This window comes from Gorilla gorilla, chromosome 21, assembly GCF_029281585.2.
Source record: "Gorilla gorilla gorilla isolate KB3781 chromosome 21, NHGRI_mGorGor1-v2.1_pri, whole genome shotgun sequence".
NCBI classification, from domain to species: Eukaryota; Metazoa; Chordata; class Mammalia; order Primates; family Hominidae; genus Gorilla; species Gorilla gorilla.
Window position 1 is genome coordinate 35,655,566 of NC_073245.2, and position 21,530 is coordinate 35,677,095.

Below are 21,530 nucleotides of genomic sequence, written 5' to 3' on the forward strand. Positions count from 1 at the left end.
CTCTTAGTATTGCTTTTCCTGTATCCCATAGACTTTGGTATGTCATATTTCCATTTTCATTTGTTTCAAGACATTTTAAAATTTCCTTTTTCTAGGCCAGGTATGGTGACTCATGCCTGTAATCCCAGTGCTTTGGGAGGCCAGTGTAGGTGTATCTCTTTAGTCCAGGATTTCGAGTCCTGCCTGGACAACATGGCAAAAACCAGTCTTTACAAAAATAAAAATAAAAAATTAGCCAAGTGTGGTGGCGCGTGCCTGTGGTCCCAGCTACTCAGGAGGCTGAGGCAGGAGGATCTCTTGAGCCTGAGAGTTTGAGGCTGCAGTGAGCAGTGAGCAGTGATCACATCACTGTACTGCAGCCTGGGTAATGGAGCAGGACCCTGTCTCAAAAGAGAAAAAAAAAATTTCTTCTTTTATTTTTTTCTTAAGAGATCTTGCTATGTTGCCTATGCTGTGTTGCCTGGGCCTAGCTCATTACTGATCAGCATGCAAGTTTTGACCTGCCCTCTTTCCAACTTGGGTCACTTCCCAGTCTCCTTGGGCAACTTGATGATCCCATGCTCCCAGGAGGTCACAGTATTGATGCTGAACTTAGCATGGACACCTAATTGACATACCATACTATAGCCCAGAACTCCTAGATACAAGTGATCCTCCAGCCTCAGCCTCTTGAGTAACTTGTAGAATAGGCATGTACCACTGCAGCTGGCTCCTTCTTAATTTTTTCTTTGACCCATTGGTCATTCAGGAGCATGTTGTTTAATTTCCATGTGTTTGTGTATTTTTCTGAGATTCCTCTTGTTATTGATTTCTGTAGTTTTATTCCATTGTAGTCAGAAAAAATACTTGATATGATTTCTATTTTTTCAAATAGAAGTCAGACTTGTTTTTTTTTTGAATAGAAATCAGACTTGATACAGACTTGGTTTGTGGCTTAAGGTATGGTCTGCTCTGGAGAATGTTCCATGTACTGGTAAAACTGCTGCATTCGATAGCAGTTGGGTGAAATTTTTTTTTTTTTTTTTTTGTCACCCAGGCTGGAGTGCAATGGCACGATCTCAGCTCACTGCAACCTCTGCCTCCTGGGTTCAAGCAATTCTCCTGCCTCAGCCTCCCAAATAGCTGGGATTACAGGCATGCGCCACTACGCCTGGCCAATTTTTTTTTTATTTCATTTTTAGTAGAGATGCAGTTTTACCATTTTGGCCAAGCTGGTCTCGAACCCCTGACATGAGGTGATCCTCCCAAAGTGCTGGGATTACAGGTGTGAGCCACTGTGCCCAGCCGAAATTTACTTTAAATGTCAGTTAGACCTATTAGATCTTGTGTAGTTTAACTCTGCCATTGCTTTGTTAATTTTCCGTGTGGATGATCTGTTCTTTACTGAGAGTGAAGTGTTAAAAGCCTCTACTATTATTGTATTATAGTCTAACTCTCTCTTTAGAGCTATTATGTTTGCTTTATATACTTGGGAGCTCTGGTGTTGGGTGCACAGATTATTTATTTATTTATTTATTTATTTATTTTTGAGATGGAGTCTTGCTCTGTTGCCCAGCTTGGAGTGCAGTGGCGCGATCTCTGCTCACTGCAAGCTCCACCTCCCAGGTTCACAGCGTTCTCCTACCTCAGCCTCCCGAATAGGTGGGACTACAGGCGCTGGCTACCACGCCCGGCTAATTTTTTGTATTTTTAGTAGAGATGGGGTTTCACCATGTTAGCCAGGATGGTGTCGATCTCCTGACCTCGTGATCCACCTGCCTCAGCCTCCCAAAGTGCTGGGATTACAGGTGTGAGCCACGGCGCCCGGCCGGGTGCACAGATATTTATAATTGTTATAGTCTCTTCCTGAATTGATGCCTTTATCATTATACAGTGACCCTCCTTTTCTTTTTTATAGTCTTTGATTTGTAGCATATTTTATCTTATGTAAGTATAGATAGTCCTGCTTTTTAAAATTTTCCAGTTGCATGGAATATCTGTTTCCACCCCTTCACTTTCAGTCTACATGTGTCTTTAGAGGTGAAATGGGTTTCTTGAAGGTAGCATATAGTTGGTTTTTGCTTCTTTATCCATTCAGCCACTCATGTTTTCTAGCTGGAGAAGTGAGAACATTTACATTTGGTGTTATTATTGATAAGTAAGGACTTACTACTGCTATTTTGTTGCTTGTTTTCTGGTTGTTTTGAGACTTGTCTCTTCCTTTCTTACTGTCTTCCTTATCTCGTAGTATGTTTTAATTTGTTGCTTTTTACTTGTAGTGGATCTATTATAAAAACTGCTGTGGTTACCATGAAGCCTACAAAAATGTTTTTATAGATATGAGTTATTTAAAAGAGATGACAGCTTATCTTAGATCCCAAATAATAGAAACAAACAAAGCCAAAACCCCCCCAAAAGTTTTACAGTTTAATTCCTACCCCCACGTTTTAACTTTCAGTTTTCTCAATTTATACTTTTTTTTTTTTTTTTTTTTGAGATGGAGTGCCGTGGTGCAATCGCAGCTTACTGCAACCTCTGCCTCCCGGGTTAAAGCAATTCCTCTGCATCAGCCTCCTGAGTAGCTGGGATTACAGTTGCCTGCCACCACACGCATCTAATTTTTGTACTTTTAGTAGAGATGGGGTTTTGCCATGTTGGCCAGGCTGGTCTCAAACTTGTGACTTCAGGTGATCCGCCAGCCTCAACCTCCCAAGCTGCTTGGATTACAGGCATGAACCAATGCTCCAGCCAATTTATACATTTTTATGTAAAATAATAAGTTTTCTTTTGCACATTAGTGTTTTCTTCTTTCAGGTTGAAGAACTGCCTTTAGCATTTCTTGCAAGAAGGGTCTGGTTGTGGTGAATTCTATCTGGGAAATACTTTATCTCCCCTTAATATTTTAACGACAGTTCATTTGGATACGATATCCTTGGATGGCAGTTTTTATTTCTTTGAGTACTGAGCATGTCATTCCACTCCCTCCTGTCCTGTATGATTTCCATTGAGAAGTCTGTTGCCAGACACATTGGAGGTCTTTTGTATGTTATTTGCTTCTTATTTCTCAGTGGTTTTAGGATCTTCTCTTTGTCCTTGACCCTTGAGAGTTTGATTATTATATGCCTTGGGATAGTCTTGTTGGGTTGAATCTGTTTGATGTACTAACACCTTCCTGCACCTGGATATTTATCTCTTTCTCCTGTTTTTGGCATTTTCTGTTATCATTTCTTTGAAGAAGATTTCTACCCTTTGATCTTGGTCAGCTTCCTCTTGAACATCATTCTTAGATTTGGTCTTTGGAGGTAATTTTCTCTATCTTCTTTCTTTCTTTTATTGAGGCAGACTTTTGCTCTGTTGTCCAGGCTGGAGTGCGGTGGCACGATCATGGTTCACTGCAGCCTCAACCTCCTGGGGTCAAGCAATCCCTCCCACCTACAGGCCCCAGCCACCACCCCAGCTGAATTATTGTATTTTTCGTAGAGATGGGTTTTCGCCATGTTGGCCAGGCTAGTCTTGAACTCCTGCCCTCAAGTGATCTGCCTGCCTCAGCCTCCCAAAGCGCTGGGATTACAGGCACGAGTCACCACTTGCCCGGCCAAAACTGCTATTTTGAATTCCTGGTCAGAGAGCTCACAAGTTCCCATCTAGATAGGGTCACTCTCTGGATTTTTGCTTTGTCTTTTTGGGGAGGTCATATTTGTCTGTTTACTGTTGTTTCTTGTGGGTATATATATATGTTTTTGCAATGGAGGATTAGTTATTTATTCTAGTTTTCTCTGACTTATTTTGCTTTTTATTGAACATATTTGCTTAGTGAATCTTCGCTACTAAGTCGCTGCCTCCTCTGTGGCTGTAGGTGGCACGTTAAGCCCAGGTTTGCCTCTTCTCTTCTAAGTGGTCAGACCGCTGCCTGTCCTAAATGGAGGAGGTCCTAAAGATATTATCCCAGCAGTGAGGGAAGATTGTCTAGGAGTTCATGCCCAGGGGAGCTGGGGAACTCCCTCCTACAGCATGGTGCTGGTGAACAGACACTCTGATTTAGCATCTCCTTTGGCTGAGTTACAAAGCGGTTTCCGAGGCTGGGGGTGGTAGTCCTGCCTACCCTGCTTGTTTCTGCCTGTCCTTAGGGTTAATTCTCCCTTCAGGCAGTCACGATGCTACCCATGGGTTAAAGCATGGAGAGGTCTCCTGCCTGGGAATCCAAGAAGTTGGAGAAGTGGCTGACAACCTCAATTTCACTTTTTGCATTGTAGAAACCATGAGCTGCAGGGAGACTGGTGCCAGGCATAATAGGGGGAGGGGCATCATGGATATGGAAGTCCAATTCTCCTGTCCTTTGCTTGAAGTTTTTCCTCTTCTCTGTGGCCCTGGGAATGGTCTCACCCTTGTACTTGAGCTCCGGGTTGTTGCTGGTGAGGAGTTTGGAGGTGCATATTTGGTTTTGGTTTTCTGTGGTGGGCATTGAAGCCAGCTTGGAACTTCTTGTCATGTGTTTTTAAACACATCTATTTATAAGTGTAATATAAATAGTAAAAAAAAGTGTATTTTGTATGTTTTCTTTACATATATAATTTAGTTGATGTTTTAAAATAAAAATGAGACAATATTAAAGAGTATGAAACAATAGAAAAAATGAGATGAAATATGAACAGTTGATTTCTGTGTATGTGTATATACATACCTACACTTTCCTTTTAGATACTACAGTTTACTCTAAAACATGAAAATTCAGAAGTCCTTATCAGGTACTTGGTTTCAAAAATAAACTATAAATTTGAAAAGGCAGAAGTAATGCGAAAGACATTGACCACAATGCAGAAATTTAAAAATGAAAGATAACAAAAAATGTATCCATTTGGACATTGAAAACATACATTGGAGTCTTAGCTTACAGAAGAAGTAAAAGTAAAAATTGCAGCATAAAGAAAGGAAATGACATTCAGCATACATTTTGGAAACTTAAAGATATTTTGATAAAAACAAGAAGAAGCAAATAAATGAGTTTAATACCAATGTAGGAAGCTGGAAAAGGACCAAATGGCCAGGCATGGTGGTTCATACCTGAAATCCCAGCATTATGGGAGCCCGAAGTGGGAAGATACGTGGGACCAGGAGTTCAAGACCAGCCTGGGCAAGAGAGTGAGACACTGTCTCTACAAAAAGTACAAAAATTAGCCAAGTGTGGTGGTGCTTGCTTGTAGTCCAGCTACTTGGGAGGCTGAGGCAGGAAAGGATCATTAGAGCCCATAAGTTTGAGGCTGCAGTGAGTTGTGATCACACCATTGCATTCCAGCCTAAGTGACACAGCAAGACCAAAAAAAAAAAAAAAAAAGAGAAAGAGAAAACAATAAAAATAGCTCCAAGAAATTACCAAGAAAATAAGTAAATATAAAAATGTAGGTTAACAAACTACAAAACAAAGAAGAGAAGTGAATTAGTGATCAAGGAAACAGAAAGCTAGTTCTTTGATCAAAATTAAAATAGGAAAATATTTATCAAGAATAGTTATAAAATAAAGAACATAAGAAACAAAAGTGGCTGGACATGGTGGCTTACACCTGTAATTCTAGCACTTCGGGAGGCCAAGGCAGGAGGATCACTTGGAATAGCCTGGGTAACATAGCAAGGCCCCATCTCTTAAAAAAAAAAGAAAAAGAAAACCAAAAGTAAGACATAACCACAGGTGTGGAGGAGAGTATGTAATTGTAAAGAAATACGATATAATCTTTGGTAAGAATAAAATTAGGAGAAAGGTATGTGCTTCTCTAGGAAGGACATGCCTGTTATTAAAAAGTGTTTAAAGAATAAGGAAAACCTTTGATTCACTAAACTGCAGGTCACTTCTCAGTAGTTTCAACCAGCACTTATTTTTTTGTGTCTGTGTTGTTTATTTGGAATTTTCCTCTATAGTTTGTTTAAATATCAGTAAAGATCTGAATGGCACTGTGTTTTTACTTCATCATTTGTACATAGGATGTTCGCCCATTGTTGAAGAAAGCGTTTTGTTTAGGAGAGAGTGTCTGTGTACTGTGGTGTGCGATGGTAGATGTGATTATCACTGAAGGTCACCGAAATGTGAAAATCCCTGGTACTGGCTTGACAGCTGTGTGGAAATAAAGACAACTCAAACGGGAACAATCAGGGCCCACTTAGAAAGTGCTTGCTAAAGCAAGAGAGTCAGCCACTTTTCACAAAGTGGGAAAGCTTTGTAGTGAACAAAAGGGAAGGCATCAGATGTGCTGTTGACTGGAGGCTATTGACATGGGACACTGGAAGTGTCTAATAAGCATTGAGGCATCTCATATGACTGGTTATGGGAGTACATTTGGCTTTCTCTGCTTGGTTCTGAGTTGGAAGCCAGGGCACAAATTAGAGAAGCTGCATCACTGCCATGTCCTGACTGGTGTGGGTTGGTTGCTACAGCAGTTCCTGATTTGCCTTTCTGAGCTGGTTGCTGCAAAGGGTGTGGGTCAGACCCTGCTAAGATTCACACTGACAAATGTATGCACGCTTGGGAGTGAATGGAGAGGAAGCCATTTAATCATGGGGCCAATGAGTCTCTGCCTTAATCATGGGATTTGAGGTGACATTCAGTGTTTTATACATTGATTGATTTCTTTATTGAAGTGAGATTTTATATAATATAAAACTAACCATTGTAAAGAGAACGACTCAGTGGCAGTTGGTAGATTCACAGTGTTGCTCAACCATTGCTTCCATCTAGTTCCAAACAATTCCATGTCAAAATATAGCTCTGTACCTACCTGTTAAGCACCTCCTTCTTATTTCTCCCTCCTCCTAGCCCCGGACAACTGACAGTGTTCTTTTCATCCATATGGATTTACTTACTCTGAATGTTTTAAATAGAATCATACAATATGTGACCTTTTGTGTTTGTCTGTTTTCCCTAAGCATAATGTCTTCAAGGTTCATCCACATTGTAACAGATGTTATAATTACTTTCTTGTAATTTTCTTTCTCTTTTCATTCCTTTTTTTTTTTTTTTTGACACAGGATCTCACTCTGTTACCCAAGCTGGAGTGCAGTGGTTCAGTCTCGGCTCACTGCAGCCTTGACCTCCCAGGCTCAAGTAATCCTCCCACCTCAGCCTCCTGAGTAGCTGGGACTACAGGTACCTACCACTACACCTGAGTAATTTTTTTTTTTTTGGTAGATATAGGGTTTCATGATGTTGCCTAGGCTGGTCTTGAACTCCTGAGCTCAAGTGATCCTCCTACCTTGAACTCCCAAAGTGCTGGGATTACAAGCATAGTAAGCCACTGTGCCTGGCCACTCTCTTGTAATTTCCTTTCAACCTTTGAGTATATTTTTCTCATTGGAGTATGGGAAGAACAGTATGCTGATCTGGGCATTCTTTTTGTTTGGAAACATGTGGAGTTATCCAAAAACATGAAAGGTAAGGCACTGGTTCCAAGCTTTCTAGGTACAGACTGGAAACCAGTCAAAGGATTAAGGCATATGGGACTCAATGACCCTACTATTAATGCTTTTGCTTTTGGAGCCATTCCCAATCCTGCATACATTTGTTAGTGACAAGTCTGGTGGGTTGTCCAGGATATGTCTGTTTTGAGAGATTCTGCAGTGGGCCTGGGACAGTGAGGGAAGGACTGAGCCTTGGGAGGGTGAACCAGAAGGTGGAGTCTGTTTTCCTGTCCTTTCTGGGACCTTTCCAGTTCTATCTGTTGCATGCCTCCCATTTAGAATCTAATGTTCCAGAATTCATATTTATTTAAGTACTTACCATTTGAGTTCTCATGTAGTATGGCAGTTTTATGTCTCCTGTAAAGCATTCAAAAATTTAAAGACCAATAAATCAAACTTTAAAACTTCTGTGTATCGCTGGATATGGTGGCTCACACCTGTAATCACTTGAGGTGGATCACCTGAGGTCAGGAGTTCAAGACCAGCGTGGCCAACATGGTGAAACCCTGTCTCTACTAAAAATACAAAAAAATTAGCTGGACCTGGTGGCACACGCCTGTAATCCCAGCTACTCAGAAGGCTGAGGCAGGAGAAACGCTTGAACCTGGGAGGCAGAGGTTGCAGTGAGCTGAGATTGCACCACTGCATTCCAGTCTGGGCGACAGAGCGAGGCTGTCTCAAAAAATAATAAATAAATAAATAAATAAATAAATAAATAAATAAATTTATTTATTTATCAAAGAATATAATTATTTCTTTGTATATAAAGAATATATATTTAAGAATATAAATATTTCTTAAATATAATAAATAAGAATATTTATTTATCAAAGAATATAGTTAATAAAGTGAAAAGGCAACATACAGGGTAGGAGAAAATATTTGCAAATCATATATATGATAAGGGGTTTATGTGCAGAATGTATAAAGAATTACAACTCAATGACAAATAACATTAAAAATAGCAAAGGAGTTGAATAGACATTTCATCAAAGATGATATACAAATGGCCCAGAGTATATGTAAAGATGCTCACCATCACTGATCATTAAAGACATGCAAGCCAAAATTATATTGGGATACCACCTCATACTTATTAGGATAGCTACTATAAGAAAATCAGAAAATAACAAGTGTTGGTGAGGATGTGAACATATTACAACCTTGTGCACCTTTTTGGGGATTGTAAATGGTGCCACTGCTTTGGAAAGTAATATGGAAATTCCTCAAATAATTAAAACTGCCATATGATCCAACAATCCCACCTCTGGGTATATACCCAAAATAATTGAAAGCAGGGTATTGAAGAGATGTTTACACACCCATGTTTTAGCAGCACTATTCAGAATAGCTAAGAGATAGAAGCAACCCAAATGTCCATCAACAGATGAATGGATAAGCAAAATGTGACACACTTTTCCCTCAGCATCTGTAGGGGATTAATTCCAGAATACTCTGCGGATACCAAAATTCACAAATGCTCCAGTCCCTTAAATAGTGTGGCATAGTATTTGCATATAATCTAGGCAACATTTTCCCATATACTTTAACAACAGTCCCTAACTTTTTGGCACCAGGGACTGGTTTTGTGGAAGACAATTTTTCCATGGACAGGGTCAGGGGGATGGTTTTCGGATGAAACTGTTCCACCTTAGATCATCAGGAATTAGTTTGATTCTCGTAAGGAGTGTGCAGCCTAGATCCTTTGCATGTGCAGTTCAGAATAGGGTTCATATTCCTATGAGAATCTAATGCCACCGCTGATGTGACTGGAGGTGGGGCTCAGGCGGTAATACTTTCTGGCTCCTTTGTTCACCTCCTGCTCTGTGGCCTGGTTCCTAACAGGCCATGAACTGGTACCCATTCACGGCCTGGGGCTTGGGACCACTGCTTTAAATCCTAGATTACTTATAATACCTAGATTCCTAGGTTACTTATAATACCTAGTACAGTGCCTACATATAACTTTATTGGTGTGGATTTGACTTAGTATTTGGCTCAGGGAAAATTCAATTTTTGCTTTTTGGAACTTTGTGAAATTTAACATATTTTTGAATATTTTAAATCTGAGTTTGGTTAAATCCAGAGACACAGAACCCATGGATACGGAAGGCCCATAATATATACACAATGGAATATTACACAGACTTAAAAAGGAAGGTAATCCTGTCTCATGCTCCAACATGGATGAATCTTGAGTGCTAAGTGAAAGAATCCAGTCACAAAATGACTGTGTGATTTCACTTACATGAGTAATCTAAAGTAGAAAAATTCATAGAAACACAAAGTAGAATGGTATTTACTAGGGTGTGGAGGGAAGGGGAAAAATGGGGAGTTGTTTAATGACTATAGAGATTCCATTTTGCGTGATGCAGAAGTTCTGGGGATCTGGTCCACAACATTGTGAATGTATTTAATGATACTAAAATATATGCTTAAAAATGACCAACTTGGTAAATTTTGTTGTGTGTTTTAATATAATTTTTTTTTTTTGAAACAGGGTCTCACTCTGTTGCTTAGGCTGGAGGACAGTGGCACCATCTTGGCTGACTGCAACCTCAACCTCTTGGGCTCAAGCGATCCTCTCACTTCAGCCTCCCAAGTAGCTGGGACTACAGGCATGCACCACCACGCCCAGCTAATTTTTATATTTTTTTTTTGTAGAGATGAGGTTTTGCTATGTTGCCCAGGCTGGTCTTGAATTCCTAGGCTCAGGCAACCCTCCTGCCTCAGCTGGGATTACAGGCATGAGCTATTGCATCCAGCCTGCAATTTTTAAAACATCAAAATAAATGTAAAGGCTACGTCTTAGATATATTTTTTTTAACCAATTAAAAATAGTAAAATTTTCTCTTATAGCACGGTGGTCATGCCTGTAATCCTAACACTTTGGGAGGCTGAGGTGGGAGGATCACTTGAGCCCAGGAGTTTGAGACCAGCCTGGGCAACATAGGGAGACCCTAGTCTCTACAAAAAATGCAAAAATTAGCCAGGCATGGTGGCATGTGCCTGTGGTCCCAGCTACTTGGGAGGCTGAGGAGGGAGGATCACCTGAGTTTAGGAGGTCAAGGCTGCAGTGAGCTATGATTGCAGCACTGCACTCCAGCCTGGGTGACAGAGCAAGACCCTGCCTCAAAAAAATAAAAAAGTTTAAAAAGTGTAAGCCAAATTGTGAGTGAATGAGAGAGAGAGAAGTGGGGTGGGGTGGGAGGTGTGTGTGAGTGTCTAGATAAATATTTGATCAGTTTGCAGAGGCAAATGAATTTCATCATCAGGGCAAATTTATTGGAGAAAGTTTTGCCATGGTGAAGGTATTTCCTTGGGATAGGAATGAAGTAGGGAAATACTAATTTGTGGCTCTGGATATTTAAATTATTCAATGACAATCTGTTTAGATGTCTTTGCATAGATAATGCAAATTAGATTGGGAATTGCCAAAATTTGGTGCCTGAACAATGTAATTTTTAAATTTTTTAGATGAGAACATAATTTCTATTTCCAGCTCTATTCAGACACTGAAGAAGACTTAGGTTGGCCAATTCAAGGTCACCTCTTTTTTTCTTTGAGACGGAGTCTCGCTCCGTCGCCCCGCTCTGTCTCCCAGGCTGGAGTGCAGTGGTGCAATCTCAGCTCACTGCAAGCTCCGCCTCCTGGGTTCACACCGTTCTCCTGGCTCAGCCTCCCCAGTAGCTGGGACTACAGGCGCCCGCCAACACGCCTGGCTAATTTTTTATATTTTTAGTAGAGACGGGGTTTCACCGTGTTAGCCAGGATGGTCTCAATCTCCTGACCTCGTGATCCACCCACCTTGGCATCCCGAAGTGCTGGGATTACAGGCGTGAGCCACCGCGCCTGGCCACTTCTTTTTTTGTATTTGTATTTTGCAACTTTGTTGAATTTATTTATTAGTTCTAACAGTTTTTTTGTGTGGAATCTTCTACACGTAAGATAATAATTACAAACATGATTTTTCTTCCTTTCAAAATTGGATACCTTTTCTTTTTCTTGCCTAATTGCTCTGGCTAGAAATTCCAGTGCTATGTTGAATAGAAGTGATAAAAGTGGACATCCCTGCCTTGTTCCTGCTGTTAGAGGAAAAACTTTTGTCTTTCACCATTAAGAATGATGTTAGCTGTGGGTTTTTATATATGGCCTTTATTATGTTTCCTTTACAGAAACTGCCTTCCCATGACATTTTATTCCTTTTATTCCTAGTTTGTTGAATTTTGTTTCAATCATAAAGAGGTGTCGAATTTTGTCAAATAATTTTCTTGCATCAATGGAGATGTTCATGTGGTTTTCTCCCTTCAATTTGTTAATGCAGTGTATTACATTGATTGATTTTTATATACTCAATTATCCTTGCATTCCAGGAATAAGTCCCACTTGGTCATGGAGTATAATCCTTTTAAATTAAATTTAATTAATTAATTAATTAATTTGAGACAGGGTCTCGCTTTGTCATCCAGGCTGGAGTGCAGTGGCACCATCTTGGCTCACTGCAACCTCCGCATTCCAGGTTCAAGCGATTCTCATACCTCAGCCTCCCAAGTAGCTAGAACTATAGGCGCGCACCACCATGCCCAGCTAATTTTTGTATTTTTAGTAGAGATAGGGTTTCGCCATGTTGGCCAGGCTAGTCTTGAACTCCTGAGGTCAAGTGATCCGCCCGCATTGGCCTCCCAAAGTCCTGGGATTACAGGCATGAGCCACTGCCCCCGGCCTAATCCTTTTTAAAAAAGAACATTTTATTGAGGTATAATTTACGTACTTTGAAATTTAACCATGGAAAGTATTCAGTTTGATGAGTTTTAGTTTATACAGTTGTGTGATGATCACCATAATTTAGTTTAGAGCACTTCCTTCACTCCCAAAAGTTCACTTTGTAGTCATCTAACCTTCCCACCCCTAGGCAACAACTAATATACTTTCTATTTTTAAGATTTGCCTTTCTGGAAATTTAATAAGTAAACTCATACAATTTGAGGTATTTTATGTCTGCTTTCTTTGCTTAGCATAATAGTTTCCTTTAAAAGTTTTATTGATACATAATAACGACACATATTTATGAAGTACATGTGATATTTGAATGTATACATACGATATGAAATGATTAAATCAGAGTACTTAGTCTATCCATCACCTCAAACGTTTACTGTTTTTGTGTTGGGAACATTTCAAATCTTCTCTTTTAGCTATCATGACATACACAATATATTGGTGTTAACTATAGCCATCCTACTGTGCTATCAAACACTAGAACATATTCCTTCCATCTAACTCTATGTTCCTACCCATTAACCAATGCATTTTCATTCCCCTAGGCCTGCCCTGTTCCCAACCTGTGGTAACCATTGTTTTACTTTCTACCTTTATGAGATCAACTTTCTTGTCTCCCACATATGAATATGTGATGTTTGTGTTTCTGTGCTTGGCTTATTTCACTTAACGTAATGACCTCCAGTTCCATCCATTTTGGTGTAGAATAATAGGATTTAATTATGTTTTTATGGCTGAATAATATTCCACTGTGTATATACAGGACATTTTATTTATCATTCATCCACTGATGGATACTTAGGTTGATTCCATGTTTTGGCTATTGTGAACAGTGCTACTACAATAAACATCAGGATGCATGTATTCCTTTGGTATACTGATTTCCTGTTTTTTCTTGAGGAGTCTCGTTCTGTCACTCAGGCTGGAGTGCAGTGGCGCGATCTTGGCTCACTGCAACCTCTGCCTCCCAGATTCAAACGATTTTCCTGCCTCAGTCTCCCAAGTAGCTGGGATTACAGGTGTGCACCACCACATCTGGCTAATTTTTGTATTTTTAGTAGAGACAGGGTTTCACCATGTTGGCCAGGCTGGTCTCGAACTCTTGACCTCAAGTGTTCCACCAGCCTCAGCCTCCCAAAGTGCTGGGATTATAGGCATGAGCCACCACACCCTGCCTGATTTCCTTTCCTTTGGATAAATACCAAGTTTTAAGATTGCTTCATTGTATGGCAGTTCGATTCGTAGTTTTAAAAAGAACCTCCATATCATTTTCCATAATGGCTGTACTAATTTACATTCCCAGCAGCAGTGTATAAGAATTGCCTTTTCTCCACATCTTGCCATTATTTTTTTTTGTCTTTTTTGATAATACCCATCCTAACTGGGGTAAGGGGATCTCTTATTGTAACTTGCATTTCCCTGATGATTAGTGAGGTTGAGCATTTTTCCATATACTTGTTGCCTATTTGTATGTCTGTCTTCTTTTGAGACATGCCTATTCAGATCCCTTGCCACTTTTTAATTAGATTATTTGGTTTTTGTGTTGAGTTGTTTGAGTTCCTTGTATATTCTGTATATTAGTCCCTTATAAGATGAATAGTTTGCAAATATTTTCTTCTATTCTATATGTTGTCTCTTCACTCTGTTGTTTTACTTGCTATGCAGAAGCTTTCTAGTTTCATATAGTCCCATTTGTCAATTTTTGGTTTTGTTGCCTGTGATTTTGAGGTCTCCGTCACAAAATCTTAGCCTAGACCAATTCTTGAAGCATTTTCCCTACGTTTGCTTCTAGCAGTTTTATGATTTCAGGTCCTACACTAAGTCTTTAATCTGTTTTTAGCAGATTTTTTTGCATATGGTTAAAGATAGGGGTATAGTTTTATTCTTCTGCATATGGCTGTCTAGTTTTCCTAGTACCATTTATTAGACAGTGTCCTTTTCCCAATGTATATTCTTGGTGACTTTGTTAAAAATCAGTTGGCTGTAAATACATGAATGTTTTTCTGTGCTATTTATTCTCTTCATTGGTCTAGTATATATAGAAAGGATGCCTCCCACTTTGTTCTTTATGCTTACATTGCTTTGGCTATTTTGAGATTTTTTTGTGGTTCCTTACAAACTTTAGGAGTATTTTTTCTATTTTTGTGAAGAATGTCATTGGTAGTTTGATAAGGATTGCATTAAATTTGTAGATTGCTCTGGGTAGTATATTCATCTTAACAACATTAATTCTTTTGCTCCTTAAGCGTGGCATGTCTTTCCGTTTGTGTCCTCATCAATTTTTTTCATCGGTATTTTTTGGTTTTCATTGCCTAGGCCTTTTATCTCTTTGTAAATTTTTTCCTAGGTATTTAACTTTTTTGTAGCTACTATAGTTGGGATTGCTTTTTCGATTTTTCAACTAGTTCATTATTAGTGTATAGAAATGCTACTGATTTTAGTATGTTGATTTTTGTCTCCTGCAACTTTACTGAATTTGTTTGTTCTAAGTTTTTTGGTGAAGCCTTTAGGATTTTCTATATTTAAGATCATCTTGTCTGTAAAGAGGGATAATTTGCCTTTCTGTTTTCCAATTTGGATGCCTATTTCTTTATCTTGCCTGATTCTAAGACTTCCACTACTATGTTAATAAGAGAGGCGGAAGTAGGCATTTGATTCATGTTTCAGTTCTTGGAGGAAAGGCTTTCAGCTTTCCCCTATTCATTATGATGTTAGCTGTGGGTTTGTAATATGTGGCTTATATTATGTTGAGGTATGTTTTTTCTATGCCTAATTTGTTGACAGTTTTTATCAGGATGGGATGTTAACTTATATAAAATGCTTTTCCTGCATCTATTGAGAGGATCATAGTTTTTGTCTTTCAATCTGTTGATGTGATATATCACATTTATTGATTTGCATATGTTCAACCTCCTTTGCATACCTGAGGTAGATTCCATTGATCATGGTATATTATCTTTTTGATGTGTTGCTAGGTTCAGTTTGCTAGTACTCTTGAAGATTTTTACTGTATGTTCATTAGGGACTTTTTTTGGCTGTTGTTTCCTTAGTATCAGGGTAATGCTGGTCTTATAGATCAAGTTTGAAAGAATTCGTGCCTCTTCATGTTTTTGGAATAATTTGAGAATTAATGTTAGTTGTTCTTTATAAGTTGAATGTAGCAGCAATGCCATCTGGTCCTAGATTTTTCACTGTTGGGAGACTTTTTATTATGGATTCAATCTCATTACTTATTATTAGTCTGTTCAGGTTTTGTATTCCTTTTTTTTTTTCAAGATTGAAAAATTGCTATTTATTTAAAAAAACTTCTGAATTAAATAGGGAAATGGCAATAACTGGTATATACATTAATTCAAAGTATTTTCACTGAGCACTAAATAGAATGGTTTCCAGTCTTTTCACTAAGAACCCCTTTTAAAGAATGCCCAAAACTGGCCAGGTGCAGTGGCTCAGGCCTGTAATCCCAACACTTTGAGAGGCCTAGGTGGTCGGATTACAAGGTCAGGAGTTCGAGACCAGCCTGGCCAACACAGTGAAACCCCATCTCTACTAAAAAATACAGAAAAAATTAGCTGGGCATGGTGGTGGGAGCCTGTAATCCCAGTTACTCGGGAGGCTGAGGCAGAATTGCTTAAACCTGGGAGGCAGAGATTGCAGTGAGCCGAGATGGCCCCACTGCACTCCAGCCTGGGCAACAGTGCGAGACTCTGTCTCAAAAAAAAAAAAAAAAAGAAAAGCCAGGCACGGTGGCTCACGCCTGTAATCCCAGCACTTTGGGAGGCTGAGGCAGGTGGATCACGAGGTCAGGAGTTCAAATCCAGCCTGGCCACAATGGCGAAACCCCATCTCTACTAAAAATACAAAAAATTAGCTGGGCGTGGTGGCACGTGCCTGTAATCCCAACTACTCTGGGGGCTGAGGCAAAGAATTGCTCAAACCTGGAGGGGCGGAGGTTGCAGTGAGCCGAGATCACACCACTGCACTCCAGCCTGGGCGACAGAGTGAGACTCTGTCTCAAAAAAAAAAAAAAAAAAAAAAAAAAGCCTAAAACTTATTTAGGTCTTTAATCAAGAAATCTAAAGCTGCTAATCAGAGTTTTGAATCCACCATTAGATGACTAGGCTAACAACCTTGAGGTCATATAATGTGGGTTTTAAAAGCTTTGTTTAAACTATACTTTCTAACAGAGGGGATTCATTGGGCTCAGGTGATTAATCACAGGTTCAAGTGCGAGATACTGTATATACGTAAATAAAACAGAGTAATAGGTATCATTTATAAGGATAAATAACATATGGCCCTGGTATATTCAAGGGGAATAATGTCTAACTTTTATGGGTGTACAATTAGTGATGGGCAGGGAGACAGATACAAATGACTAACCCACAAGGGAGAACCTAACAAGGGCAATAGAAGAGATAAAAGTCCGGTGCCCTAGGGATGCAGCAGAAAGGGTGCTGGGAGGCTTTAGGGACCAGGTGGCATCTAGGTCAGATCAAGATATGAATGGATGTCAATGTGTGTGTGTGTGTGTGGGAGGGACCTTCAAGGCTGGAGAAAACAAAGTGAGCCAAAACACTGAGCCACAGGAGTACTCCCTGCTCAGATGACAGTGAAACATTTGTTCTGAGTAAAAATATGTAATCTAATAAAAGACTGCATAAAACACTGGAAAACCTCACGCAACAAGAGCAGGAAACAATGCTTGTGAGTATTTCTTAACAGCAATTCAAAAGAGTATCTGAGGTGGCCTGTGGAACGAACGAGAGAACAAAATATCTTCCTAAAGGCAGAGGCACCCACATGTTCTTGGTGGAGGTTAAGTAGCCAAGGATCATACCGCAAGCCCACCTCCACTCTGAGACCCCAGTCCCTTGGAATCAAATCCACAGCAAAAATCTTACTTAATGGAAAATCTCTCCCTTCCCAAAATGTAAAACAAAAACAATATAAGCAAACAAAACTGAAAACAAAAAGAGATAATCAGAGCAAGCTTTAGCCTCTCATACTTCACCTATGCCCCAACTGCCATGTTACTGAGAACAGGGTCTGCCCCATTACTTAAATGGATTCATTACTGCAGAACATGACAAAATTTAGCATATCACTGATCCTACTATGTTCCTCCCTATAAAAAAAAAAAAGTAAAAAAACCACACAAAATATAACCTTACCCTGAATAAAAGTCAGCATTGACCTAAGGATCCTACTGTAATGTGACTACCCTAACCCAGGAAACCTTAATCCTGTTCTGACCTATTCACACAAAAAATCCCCATTCTTAGAGCTTTGGAAGCATTACAAACATTGTTGCATTAGATTCCTCTTTTGAGGTATTCTGAAGCCTTGAAACACAGCAAATTTACATATTTTTCTATACTACCACTGAAGGGTAATTATCATAAAAGGCCTACAACCAAAATGCTCATCCCCTGATTCTCAGGCTATTTTTTTTCCCTCAGATGAAATAATAGGAAACACACACAAAAAGATGAAAAGTCATACAAAAATGAAAACATAGAATCTCTAAGTGTCATCACACTAACAGTCTTAACTGTGCTAAAGAGAAAAAGAATTTATTTGGTTTACTCAAGCTCTGGGCATTTTATAAAGTACTCAAGACATTAACAGCTTATAAAAATAGTGGAAAAAATTTAGGTGGGAGCATAAAACTAACTCCTTCGTTCAAAATGCCAAGTTCATAAGAAGGGATTTGTGGCAAACTGTCTGCACAGGGCTGCCTCAGACACCAGCCCAATCTTGGGCTGACGGCCTTGGCCTTTGTGCTCAGGTCAGCTTCTGAGGTGCAGGGATGTTGGCAGATGCCTGCTTGAGGTACGTGGAGGAGCCCTGAGGGCTGCTGCCTGGTGTTCTGTGCTGCACATTTGATGCCCTTCAGCACCTGTTGCCAGTGCCTCAGCTTTGTCAAGTGCTTCTTGACCAGTGTGTATTTCTGTTGTAATTCATTCCTTAGTTCTGAGACATCCTCTTTGGTAACTTGCTCTGGTGTCTGGACAAATAATTGCAATCGTTTTTTGTAGGAAAACATTCTGCCTGTGTTGCAATATCCAGAAACTCCTAGATATACTGATCAACAGCAGTTTGAATGTTTTCCTGATCAGTGCCATTGACATAGTCCTGACTCACCAGAGAAGCAAAGCAAGCCTCGAAAGATGACTCCAATTCATTCGCCAGGTACTGTGAGAAGGTCTCAGAGTATCTGGTGCTGCCTGAAGTGAAGCCTGGCCCCGGAGCTCCAATGTGGGTAGTGGGGGCCCTGGTGGCTGCCAGGAGAACATACCACCTAGTGGAGCCACCGCGTCTCGAATAGCCTGTATTTCTTTATGATTCAATCTTGTTATATAAAATGCATCTAGGAATTTATTCATTTCCTCTAGGTTTTCCACTTTGTTAGTATGTTTGTTCATAAGTCTCTAATGAACCTTTGCATTTTTGTGGAATCAGTTGTAATGTTTCCTTTTTCATTTCTAATTTTATTTATTTGGGTCTTCCTCTTTTTATTGTTGGTTAGTCTAGCTACTGGTTTATTGATTTTATCTTAAAAAACAACAACAACAACAACTTTCCCTGTCATTGTTTCCTTGTAGATTTTGTCTCTATTTTGTATTATTCTGCTCTGATCTTTATTATGTCTTCCTTTTACTAATTCGGGGTTTGTTTTTTCTTTCCTTGAGGTGTCTCCTTAGGTTATTTGAAGTCTTTCTGCTTTTTGACTCTAGTTATTTGTTACAAATTTCCTGCATGGCAATGCTTTTGTTGTATCCCATAGGTTTTGAGATGTGTGTTTCCAATATTTTTTACTTGAAGAAATGTTTTTATTTCCTTCTTAATTTCTTCACTGACCATCATTCAGGAATGTGTTAATTTCCATGTATTTGTAGTTTCTAGAATTCCTCGTTATTGATTTCTAGTTTTATTCCATTGTTGTCTGAGAAGATGGTAGATATGATTTCAATTTTTTTTTTTTTTTTTTTTTTTGAGACGGAGTCTCGCTTTATCGCCCAGGCTGGAGTGCAGTGGCGTGATCTTGGCTAACTGCAAGCTCCACCTCCTGGGTTCACGCCATTCTCCTGCCTCAGCCTCCTGAGTTGCTGGGACTACAGGCGCCCACCACCACGCCCAGCTATTTTTTGTATTTTTAGTAGAGACAGGGTTTCACTGTGTTAGCCTGGTCTCGAACTCCTGACCTTGTGATCCGCCTGCCTTGGTGTCCCAAAGTGCTGGGATTACAGGCATGAGCCACCGCGCCCAGCCTTAATTTTTAAAAATTTGTTGAGGCCAGGCTTGGTGGCTCACGCCTGTAATCCTAGTATTTTGGAATCTGAGGATCTTCGAGTGGGAGGATTGTTTGAGGCCAGGAGTTTGAGGCCAGACTGGGCAACATAGTGAGGCATTGTCTCTACAAAAAGTTGAAAATTAGCTAGTCATTGTGGTGTGCACCTATAGTCCTTGTTACTTGGGAGGCTGAAGAGGGGATCATTTGAGCTCAGGAGTTCAAGGCTGCAGTAAGCTGTGATCACAGGACTGCATTCCTGCCTGGATGACAGAGCGAGATGGTGTCTAAAAAAAAAAAATGTTGAGACTTGTTTTGTGGCCTAATGTATGGTTTACCCTTTAGAATGTTCCATGTGCTGATGAGAAGAATGTGTGTTCTACAGCTGTTGGATAAAAGATTCTGAAAATGTCTGTTAGGTCCATTTGGTCTAAAGTGCAGTTTAAATCCAGTGTTTGTTGATTTTCTGTTTAGATGATCAAATGCTGACAGTGGAGTGAAGTTCTCAATAGTTATTGTCTTGGAATCTTTATTTTTACAGTGAATAATATTTGCTTTATGTATCTGAGTGCTCTGTTGTTGGGTATATATATATATTTAGAGTTGTTATCTACTCTTACACTCCAGTAGCATTTTTGCTATGAAGTGAATCTCCTGGTTTGGATGTTATATTACTTGGTATTTCATGTCTTTGGATCAGGCGTGAATAATAGTGCTGGCTGAGCCTTACAGGACTAGAAAGGCAAATCCATGTTTGGAATAAATCCAGGTATTTATCCCTGTGAGGTTGAACCACTGTACTTTAGAGGCTGGCAGGTGGCTGCTGTAGTCAATTTGTCCCCCAGTAAGTAGTTTATTTTCTTGAGGAATAGTGTCACATTAGGGACTCAACTTTCTGCTGATACATGCTGGGTAGTTCTTGGCAATTCTTTAGTTATCTATGTACCATTTTCCTCCTTTATCAAGACCAACACTTGCGCACTGGGTTATCCTTAGACATAATCATAATTACTGGCCTGGTGGCTGGGAGAGGAGGTTGGACCAGCTCCTGGGAGAGCAGCACCTATTCCCTTATGAACATAATTTGCAGGTACAGTACAAAATGAAAATGGGGACCTTTCTTCAAAAGGTATAGGAAAACATGCCATAAAAACAAAGTTTCTTTTTTTCTGTGGAATAATATATATAAGGTCGCACACGGTGGCTCATGCCTGTAATCCCAGCACTTTGGGAGGCTGAGGTGGGTGGACCACGAGGTCAGGAGTTTGAGATCAGTCCGGCCAATATGGTGAAACCCTGTCTCTACTAAAAATACAAAAATTAGCCAGGCATGGTGGCACATGCCTGTCATCCCAGCTACTTGGGAGGCTGAGGCAGGAGAATTGCTTGAATCCAGGAGGCAGAGGTTGCAGTGACCTGAGATCGTGCCACTGCACTCCAGCCTGGGCAACAGACTGTGACTCCATCTCAAAAAAAAAAAGTATATATATATATACACATATAAATAAAATTATGTATATATAATATATATATGTGTGTGTGTGGGTGTGTATATATATTTGTCAACCTTTCCTGTTCATCATTATATTGTGCATTGCCCATTTAAATCAGCACAATCAGTGAAATGACACAATTTCTACTTTGTTGCTCCTATTAGGATTTTTTTTTTAGAACGTTAGAAATGTTGCAGAAACTAATTCAGCCTTTTTTTTGTTTTTGTTTTTTTTAGACAAGGTCTCGCTCTATTGCCCAGGCTTGAGTGCAGTGGCGCAATCACAGCTCACTGCAGCCTCAACTTCTCAGGCTCAGGTGATCCTTCCACCTCAGCCTCCTAAGTAGCTTGGACTATAGGCATGTGCCACCACACCTGGCTAGTTTTTTTAGAGATGGGATTTTGCCACTTTGGCCAGGCTGGTCTTGAATTCCTACGCTCAAGCAATCCACCCAACTTGGCATCAGAAAGTGTTGGGATTATAGACGTGAACCACTGTGTCTAATGTCTAATTCAACTGTTTTACTTCACTTCTCCATATGC

The 21,530-nt window shown here is 39.8% G+C and overlaps 1 long non-coding RNA gene and 1 pseudogene across 9 annotated transcripts in view; one reads left to right on the forward strand and one right to left on the reverse strand.

Moving 5' to 3' along the window:
* Positions 1 to 21,530, forward strand: part of LOC129529084 (uncharacterized) — a 56,927-nt gene that overhangs the window by 30,112 nt on the left and 5,285 nt on the right. For 5 of the 9 annotated variants that reach the window (XR_010132217.1, XR_010132221.1, XR_010132222.1 and 2 more), the window contains one exon: positions 6,994 to 7,111. The exons of the other annotated variants lie outside the window; for them this stretch is intronic. This is a non-coding gene — a long non-coding RNA (uncharacterized lncRNA). The remainder of the gene's footprint in view (positions 1 to 6,993; positions 7,112 to 21,530) is intronic. 9 annotated transcript variants of the gene reach the window in all.
* Positions 17,989 to 18,784, reverse strand: LOC101130770 (mediator of RNA polymerase II transcription subunit 28-like; annotated as a pseudogene).